The sequence below is a fragment of the Triticum aestivum genome, chromosome 1A (genome assembly GCF_018294505.1).
Source record: "Triticum aestivum cultivar Chinese Spring chromosome 1A, IWGSC CS RefSeq v2.1, whole genome shotgun sequence".
NCBI classification, from domain to species: domain Eukaryota; kingdom Viridiplantae; phylum Streptophyta; class Magnoliopsida; order Poales; family Poaceae; genus Triticum; species Triticum aestivum.
In genome coordinates, this window is record NC_057794.1 from 85,017,369 (window position 1) to 85,025,234 (window position 7,866).

The 7,866-nt window shown below is 40.0% G+C and overlaps 1 long non-coding RNA gene across 1 annotated transcript; it reads right to left on the reverse strand.

The window, feature by feature from the left end:
• Positions 1-231: 231 nt before the first annotated feature.
• LOC123191320 (uncharacterized) lies at positions 232-7,322 on the reverse strand. Its single transcript, XR_006496788.1, has 2 exons — positions 6,965-7,322; positions 232-804 (listed from the first exon to the last, which is right to left on the reverse strand). It is a non-coding gene; the product is annotated as an uncharacterized lncRNA (long non-coding RNA).
• Positions 7,323-7,866: the final 544 nt, after the last annotated feature.

The window sequence follows — 7,866 nt, forward strand, 5'->3', positions numbered from 1 at the left end:
GCTTCGTCTTCCTTCGGGAACACGCGTGCTATCGCCGCCATCGTCTTCTACCTGGAGGCCAGGCGCTCTTCTGCCGCTACTGCGACGACTCCATCCACGTCTAGGGCATGCTCTCCGGCAACCATCGGCATCCGCATTGACTTCAGCTCCGTTCGCAGCACCCACGCCGACAAAGTGTCTGTTCAGTGGATGCACGTGCATTACATATTAATCTATACTTCTATACTACTATTAAACAATCAAACAAGAACTTCTTTAAGCACACCCCACAAAGCGTACACAGATCCAATACCACCGCACGATTAGACCCACTAAAATCAATCTAACGGTTAGCCTTAACCTAAACCATTTTCTGTGTGCACTTAGCAATTTACATTGACTGACCGTACTCCACCGTGGAGGAAAATATGAAACTCCATGCCTGAGCAATTAGGAAACTAATAATCACTGGTGCATCCTATTCTAGGAAACTAATCTCAGACAAATCCATCCTATTAGGAAACTAATCTCAGACAAATCGATCCTATTAAAAAACTTATCTCAGATGCATCCATCCTATTAGGAAGCTAATGGCGAGCCACTTGCCGCCATCATGCATGCTAGCCACGATGGGGGAAGCATGAGGAGCTTCATCTTCCTCCGGGAACACACGTGCTATCGCCGCCATCGTCTTCTGCCTGGAGGCCAGGCGCTCTTTTGCCGCTACTACGACGACTCCATCCACGTCCAGGGTAAGCTCTCCAGCAACCATCGACATCCGCGTTGACTTCAGCTCCGTTCGCAGCACCCACGCCGACAAAGTGTCTGTTCAGTGGGTGCACATGCATTAAATATTAAATAAGAATCATGGGGCTTCAAGCAATCTGGAATTATAGATTTGGAATTATCTTAGGTTCCCGATTGCTGTACTGAAAATGTGGCACGTACATAAGAATGCAGCAATCTTGTCTTACAAAATAGGATCAAGAGGGATACTGAAGAAGTCAAGATGCAGAGTCTATTTCCCATGATTACTTCTCATGTTCATGTCGGCTTCCTTGGGCTTTACTTCGTACCACCATATGTATTAAACTGGGCCGTATCAAGAGGTAACGACATCCCCTCGATTAGAATTGCCTTATTTATGCTATTTGATCAGTGTGTGTTTTACGTATGACGTTGCTTTACCTAGAATTAAGGTGGGTTGCACCTGCCTAGGCACTATCTCCAGGGATAGGTTGGAAATCAGAATATATGATTCATTCTTAGAGAAAATTTTACACACATCACTTTAACATAATTGCATAGCAATCCAGTACATTATGTAAGATTCAGTAGGAGGCAAGATATTGAAGATGTACTACTATTTCAGTTACATGATTCTATACATCTAAAACGGGTCACATGACTCTATAGCTGTTGTTAGAGAATATCTCTCGCTGTTCTGTAAAGGTATGCAATCTCTACTGCGTTCCAATAAAGAGAATTTTACCATACAAAAGGATCCAATGAAGAAACTAATCCGGATGAGTTCCAATAAATAGATCCTTCAAAAGATCTGTCCTAATACAACTGCCGTATATTAGTACAAAGAAATCATATAAATTGTACTTGATCAGATTTATTTTGTTTCATGACAGAGAAACCAAATACCTTTCGCTATTTTGGCACATATATTTATTCTTATATACTTGTGCAATTTCGAATGATCCAACATATCTGCAGTCATCAAACTTGAAGACATGTTGTTTAAGGCCTTATTTGCACCACCTCTCTTTCTTTGTCTGCGCACCTCTTTCCTCCAATAATAATCGCACCTCTTTCCTCCAATAATAATAATGAACAACTTTTTCCATATCAGGTATTACACTGTTACAAATGTATATTGAAGCTACTCCTTACGACAAGGAAAAAGAGGATGAATGCTTTCTATCTTCATCAGTTTTGTAGCATGTTCCAAATTGTTGTCTCTTTCTTATTTAAGGATTCATCATTTTTTTGTAATTTAGAAGCTGACTTGAAAGCTTGATAAGGTTAAGCTTGACAAATACTCTAGAATACTTTTCCTTCCATCTTTATTTTTTTTCATAACTCATTTCAGTTTCTATACGTACAAAGCGTCTTACATCATTGTAAGTTAGTATGGTTGCCAACGCATAAACACATACAAACCCGGATAAATATTTTCTATCATGATAATTATTGGATTTCTTTTAGCCCTTTTACATTTCAATTAGTTCTTGTAAATCATCTTTATTTCATATAGAAGTCGTTGTAGTCACATATCATCTTCTATTTCCTATTATCCATAGTAGGTAGCTATATAATTTTGGCAGTCCACACAACCAAAAAATATATATAATTTGATCCAAATTAGTACAAATATATATTTTTCTATGCAGATTAGTAGAATAAAATAAGATTCAAGAATTAAGCATCTTGAACAATATAATTGCACCGTAAGGCAGTTTATACTTTTTTTCCTGGCTACACTCGAAGAGAAGACTATACTACATGCCTATATTACTGGATTAATAAATAATTGCTGATTTTATTTAAATGAGAATATTTTCCTGTTATTAATCTATGTAGCAACATAACCACTATTGTGTCTCGCTTTTGAAAATACAATTTGAGCGACATCAAACATTGTGTATCCATTTGATTTATCTTTTTAAAAATGTTTATTTTTTTATATTATGTGAATTCACAACAGTTTGAGATGTGCGTTGCACGTGCATGCTTACTAGTCTTGTGTGGTTGCTCTGCTTGACTTCTTCCTCGTTGTGGGTGCTCAACAGGAGAATCACGAGCAGCCGGTGCAACCGAGCGTCCGCCTGCTCTCAGCTTGGCTTCAGGTATACAATCACCCTTCTCTTCTTCCTGATATTTTCCTCTCCCTTTCTTCCAGTCCCCTACTCCCGCAGCTTCACATCTTTGTTTGTGCAGGTTTGGTTCTCTTTGCCTACAAGGTGTTTGATGAAAATCCAAAAAGGCTGACATGGGAGGATTAATCTATGTATGTCATGTGATTTCATTCTTCTGTAATTTAGTTCCAGTCAAAGATAACAAGTTGAGTAGTCCGGCTAGCTTTTTGCGATTTAGGTATTGAAGGAGATCATTATATTTTACTTTTATTTGCCTCATGGATTCTTATTTATATTTAGGGCATAACTTTATTGTACAACAATGACAGTGGGGAAGATTATCTCATTTCTTTTGGAGGATTTGGTTTAGTAGGCCATTACGCATGTTGGAATGAGTAGCAAGTACAGATACAAAAATCTGAAGCTCCTACCAGATAGGTCGAGTTAAATGCTTTCTAAATGCAAATGATCTCATGAAAAAGGCAATATGTAATCATTTGTATTGGTTCAGATTATTCAGAGTGGGTTACTGCTAAAGCAGAGGATGGGTAGTCAATATTTACTTCTGTATGTAAATCCATTTGCCTGTCATTATGTACAGTTACTGCTAAATTGGAGGACAGGCAGTCATTATTTACTTATTCAAATGGAAATCTATTTGCCTGTTATTATGTGTAGGCATAAAGTTCGATCTTGGATGCTTGGCAAAGCCTTACTATGTTGTTTTCCTCTGTCACAGACTCCCAGAAACTATATGATCCATTACTATGAGAATATTTGGCTAGCTCGTGGCTATTGTTTGCGGAATAAAGTCTTATTGCTGTAATAAAAAAGCCATACTATGTTGTTGTTCCATTATTCCATTTTAATGTGCTTGCCTTTTTTGGACTAGATGTTGGACTACAGTGTACTGGGAGGTGAGGAGATGAGTTTGAAGTACATGTTTTCTTTCTAGGTATACAAGAAGCTAATGAGTTTGAACTTCAATTTGTGATCTACTTTACAAGAAAAAGTTTTCCCTCATGAGTACAAAATTTCTATTTGTAGGAGCTTCAGAAGGGTTGCTCACCAACGGACTGTAAGATTTCCTGGGTACTTGCATAATTTAGGAAGAAACTAAATGCGCTATTGCAGATCAAAGGTGAGCTCATCCTATTTTCTTTCTTCAGTCTTAGCTGAAGATTTATCTCCGGTTTCCTTGCATTTTGTCATGCTGGTTCTTTGTGTAGATGTGCCAGCTAGCTTACAAACCGTATCATCATCTTTGTCTTTGAGTAGAACTAAACTGGGGATTTGCTATTTGCATCTGAAGTGTCCTTTGATGTCCTTTACTCTATAGAATTATTGCCCTGAAACTGATGAAAGGACTTTTGGAGATAAAATTATTGATTGTTAGGGCCTCGGTTTATTAACTATTCTATATTTTTAGAAACTGGAAGAGAAATCATATGTTGTTTCTTCTTTGTGATGAAACAGATCATGTGTATGGTTTCGACTAAGACTGTAGTTTGATCATACAAGGCTTTATGGATTGTTGATTCTATTTCCATGGTTTGATCTATCCGAGGTGTAGCCAAGATCAGGTGAGAGGACAATGTTTCATTTGTTTCGACAGAAAACCCTAGACTTCAGCTCAAAGCCTGCCCCTAGCCCAGTGTTAAAAAATTCAGTCAACCCGTAGCTAAAGTTGGAACCACGTAGAGCAGTGGCTACTCCGGAAACTCCTGTTCTGATCACTTCCAGGTAATTGGTTAGGATTCATATGGTCTCTTTCCAGCTATGACAGGTGGTATACCGCATACTGATGAGGATAGATGATTTATGTTGCTGTACTATTTTAGATAGTGATACTGAAGTGTTATTCTACAGATAGCTTTCGGTTGTTCTTTTGCATTTTTCCTCTGCAAACATATATATTAATGGACAAACAGTGCGTACATGTTAGCCTTTTGTCCGCGATAGCCGTATTAGCATGCCTAGCTGCCAAGTATAAATAGTATGTGCGTCACTCAGAAATATAGCATCCCGGTGGAATATGGATGATGTAAGAATTGGGAAATTGCTCTCATATTTGATTTATTGATCTCCTAGAGTGTAGAGTGAATCATATATGTACTAGAGGTGCTAATTCTGCTGCCTCCGTGGTCAAGTCCTCCCTTTCTTTAGGCTAGGCAGAGGTCTTAACTATTGCAGTTTGTATGTTCTGCAGTGGTCAAGTCCTCCCATTTTTCGGGCTGGGAGGTCTTAGCTCTCGCAGTTTGTATGATCTGCAGCATCCATGGTCATTCCCCCCCCCCCCCTTCTTCGGGCTAGGTAGAACCGCAGAAGTTTTAAGTGCACGTACCTATGTGCCATTGCACCTATAAGCCTCGGTAAAATATGTCCAAATCTAACAAATATTGCAGTTTAACCTCACCATAATACTAATTAACAACGACTGTGAACTTCAAGGCAGACTTATTACTACAGTTTTGGTACGCCAGAGATTTTTTGTTGTGATCTTTGCTTGGAAAGGGGAGAAGACCTACATATTAAAGACTCAGGACAAGGGCTGATCTGCTGTGTTTCTATGATTATGGATTTCTAAAATTCATTTACCTAACAATGGAACTATGCAGTGCGATCTTCTGTAGTTTACTAAACCTTACCAGCCCCCTTCGAGACGATGTTCTGTCTCTTACATTAAAATCTAACATATAGTAAAATGAGAAAATTCCTGCCCCAAAACAAAAAAGTTTTGTTTGTAAATTGCTACTTATCAGGATGACCAATGATGTACCTTTAATTATTCATTTGTGCTATGCACACATGCACGCTGGGCCCTGGAACATAATTCTATCTTTTATGTACAAAAGAGATCGCACCAATAATGCTCTAAAGGAGTACGATTGGTAGCCGACTAACTTATATAATACACACACATTACTTTGTTTTTCTAATGAGTGTATGTGGATGCATAAAAATAGTTGAGGAGCAATTGCTATTCTCTATTTCTTTAGTGAGTAGTATATATCATTTTTGCCTACCTCTTGCCTATTTTGAATCGATAGATGGTATGCTTTGGAGAGGGATTAGATAAGGCCTATGAGTGATGAGTCGTAAGCGTGATAAGCAAGCCCTGCACTGCTATTTACTATTAACCGCCAACTGAATTTCTGATAATGGTGTTTCAGGAATAATACACTCAATCCAACTACTACCTTTGGTGTGCTTTTTGGATGGACTAATCTGAAGATGCTGGCTAGCTTGCACCACCATCATATAGTCTAGAAGCAAGGGCAAGGATTATAGGGAAAATAAAGGTACATTGCTCCCAATATATTTTACTTTCTTGGTGAAGTTTAGTGCTTGCACATGAAAGTAACACATCATTATGACTACTACTGTCTTCTTTCAGGCAATTCGCCGTCCGGAGGAAATGCATTTTTGTTACTCCCTCTGTTTGAACTGTTGTAGTAGGACTCAGACTTTCAAAGTTATTAGGCATGTGGACATGTTTTTATTTTAGTTTGTACAGTTTTGTGATCTTTTGGCTTTAGGTTGGTGCTGCACAGAAAGTGCAGTAAACTCAGGTGATGCATGAAAAAAACTGCAGACCTAGCATAGTTTTTGTATTTGGATTTTGTAATTGTGTGATGCCCTTATGTTCAAATGCTTGTTCTCCAAGTAGGCCCACAACGGCTGCTAGCAATGATACATACTCTCTCCGTCCCAAAATAAATGTCTTAACCTTAGTATAACTTTATACTAAAGTTAATACAAAGTTGAGACACTTATTTTAGAACGGAGGGAGTATGTATCAACAATTCTAAGGAAGTGCATATGTCAGGATGCATAGCATTTATAATATAACTAGAGGAGATCCAGGAAGAGATGAACTCAAAATCATTCATGATTTAATTGGAAAATATTCTTTAGGAAAAGGCAATCACTCAACCAAGTATTTTATACTACGTACAATATAACCAGCTGGATAATTGGAGCAGTCTCAGCCACTAATTAGTGCTACTAATTATCAACACTGCCCACCAGACTTCTGCTATTAGCATAGTAGCAACCACTGTAGCTCACAAAACAGTCTACAGATTCATCGAACGCCGAAGGAAGTTAGTTTTTACCTGAGCAGAAAAGGTGGCCGTAATGGTGATGTACGCCATCTTGATGTGCGCCTATACGACCTCCTGCGACATCACGGCGAAGCGGCGCTTCACCCAGCCGGTCGGACGCCCTGCAGTTCCCCGCCTTCTCCCAGGGATCTGCTGGAGGGGAACGACGGCACGCGAAAGCAGCTGCTATAGCCTTGGCCGGGGCTTGGGCGCGTTGGACTCTGCTAGCGCTGGTCGCGGCTGCTCCCTCACATCGCTGGCCACCCCTCACGGCGGACCTCACCTTGTGGAATCCTCTCTCATGGAGCTCACTTCAGTGAAATAATGGAACCTAGAAGTGTCCGCCGGATGAGGCAAGAGAAAGCAATTCTTTAGTATTAAATTACAAAACAAAATAAAAATGTGCTATTAGGTGGTGGGGGTCCAAGAGGACAGGTGTTTCTCAGCGACTGCCCTACACGACAGAATTACAAATTTGCCACTGGGGCAGTAGAGTCATTTCACATGGTCAAAGTAGGGATAAGAATAAAAAATGATTATAATAATAACAAAGGGCATATTATCTATAGGAAAAGAAAAGGCAGGGCAAATCATCTAACCCAACGTAAAGAGGGGCGAACCATAAGTGCCTAAATAAAGCGGGGCGAATCATCCAGTCTCCCGTATTTCTCAGGCCGTCACAACCGACACGCATGCAGGGCGGAGCAGCACGCCGAGTAGACAGAAGGGCGAGACAGATGACCAAAACAACAGTGACGCAGATCACATGAACGGCGAAGCAGCGCCACAGAACCAACATGGACTGCCGGAACATCACGATGGTGGAGTCCTCCGACCATACCAAGGAACCAATACAGAGCTACGTCGAGTCGCTAACCCGTTGAGAGGACACGCACACACCCGACACCCGGGCT